The 2,412-nt window shown below is 23.2% G+C and overlaps 1 long non-coding RNA gene across 1 annotated transcript in view; it reads left to right on the top strand.

Annotated features, from left to right (window-relative positions):
- The window catches only part of LOC136796895 (uncharacterized), a 29,131-nt gene that overhangs the window by 6,895 nt on the left and 19,824 nt on the right, over positions 1–2,412 (top strand). The window lies entirely within an intron of this gene.

Genomic DNA, 2,412 nt, shown 5'->3' with positions numbered 1-2,412 from the left:
TTTTCCTTCCTTAAGTTATTCATATATATTTTTTTTATTTATCCATTACTTAGCGCTGCCAACAATTTATTGAAAGTTATTTATTTAATAATATTTATAAAAAATATTACAAATCAAAATACATTCCTAGAATCACAGGTAGTTTACAAAAAAGATTTTAACAATATGAAGAAATTTGGATTATATAATGATAATAAACTGAGTAAGCACAGTACAAATATGAAAGATAAAATAGATACCGGTAACAAAAAAGATGTTATTCATGAAATTAATTGCAAAGTGTTCAAAACAATCTTTGAAATTTCACAAAACAGAATTAATGAACAAAATAATGCAAAATGAACCTAAAAAGCTCCTTGTGTAAGCCTCAACATTGGCTAAATACAGTTTGAAAATAATTACAATTTTGATTTCAATAATCTAGAATAAATATAGCATCGGATTTTCAAATAAGAAAACACTTAGAATTTACGTTCATTATTAAAAATATTAAAGAACTGATAAACTTCAAATCAAACATAAAATAATAAGTCCAAACTATACTTACATCAATAATAAAATGATTATTTAAAAATAAATCAGTATTTGGATCAAAATAAGTAATAATAATAATGGTTAGAATTAGGTTAAATCCTTTCAATTAAATAAAATGAGCACAGTTCAATACGTAAATAACAGAGAAGGAGATGGATAGTCAACAAGGAACTATGAATAGTTAAAAATTAAGGCAATAATACATTCTATATAAATAATACATTCTGTTAAATGTTATAGTTACAACAGTATAAGTTCCAGGGCAACTGATAATAAAATAATTTATGATCTGGACAAATCAAGGAAGTTATAAGAATTAAAATAATTAGAGTAAATACATAAAAATGTTATAAATAATATATATAATAATACTTTGACCAATTTATATATTATTATCAATATTGCAACATGTTAATAAATTTATAAATAATTAAAGTCAAATGGTATATGTAAAGGTGGATAAGATTTAACTACTCCTAATATAATAATTTGTAAATGGACTGGATAACAGATTTTTTATAAAAATATACAAATAAAAGAAGTGAGAGATATTAAGGGTTTTTTCCTTGAAAATAAATAAATAATAATACAATTATATGAAAAAGAATTTTAAAAAAAGATCCATTTGCTAGGCTAAACTGCTGTTATAATTTATATTTATTCTTTGCAAATTTTAACTTTTTAATACCTATAAGGTTCCAATTAGATATTTTTGTATATCATTTTTCTTTCTGACTATGTTGAGTCTAAATCATGCAAAAATATTGATATTACATAAAAAAAAAAAGTGTGAATTTAGTGTTTTTTTTTGTCTTTTTCATACCATAATTAGAGTAAAACGAAGTGTAAATTATGCAAGCTACTAAAAATTTGAGAATGCCTTTAACAAAATGATTATGAAAAATAAGATTTTGGCAACAGACATGATATTCACTTATTTTTTTGTACACTCTCAAAGTTTTGTCACCTCTTAAAGACAATAGGTCTTATAAAGTTATGATCTAAATAGTATTAACTATAATAAAAAATTCTGCAAAATATTTCACTTTGATTTCGGGTGTTAAATCATAAAACAGTGTAATTGCTTAAATGGAAACTTTTACAATGTTAAATTTCTTAAAATAGCCGATAGTGCCAAAAACACCGATTCATGAAAACTTTTAGTTACCATGTTTCACGAGCGAACGCTTGATTTGTGTATTTTTCTTCATCTAAATAATTATCCTGATTTATGACTTTTGTTATTTAATTAAACTGAGTATATTTTTCAGTGTCTAATCCTGATGAAGGCTTTCTGGACAAAATATTATTATAAAAATACATCTTGAAAAACATAAAAATAAATTTGTTTTTGTATTTTTCATATAATTGTTTGATGTAAAAATTTGGTCTTATGAATAACAACAATATTTAACAAATCCATTTCTGATATTAAAAATTAATAACCAAGGAAGGTAAATTTCCACTAACTCAATTTTATATATAATGATATCCTACAATATTGAATAACAATAAAAAAAAATATAGGTACTTTCCACTTTTGGCATAGTTTTCAAATCAATAAACATATGATAACATAAACACAAAATGGTAAAGATAGGTCTGGAAGTTCATACAAAGTTTTTAATCTTTAAAAGGCTAATATACTAACCAAGGAAAATAATACTAAACATTTTTTAGAATTATAATTACTTATATGTGGAGAAAATGGATGGGGGATGCGGTCAGCAAATAAAAAAAATCTATTATCGATCAACTGCCATCTTCTTCTATTGTTATCAATGAACTATTTTATATTCAATTCATTGTTATGTATATTTCCAAATTGGTTTGTTTATTTATTTATTTTTGTTTTCTAGTCCTGATGAAGACCTGAAA

This window comes from Halyomorpha halys, unplaced genomic scaffold (genome assembly GCF_000696795.3).
Source record: "Halyomorpha halys isolate HHAL.00 unplaced genomic scaffold, Hhal_1.1 Scaffold88.1, whole genome shotgun sequence".
NCBI classification, from domain to species: Eukaryota; Metazoa; Arthropoda; class Insecta; order Hemiptera; family Pentatomidae; genus Halyomorpha; species Halyomorpha halys.
This window is presented reverse-complemented; position numbering and strand designations above follow the sequence as displayed.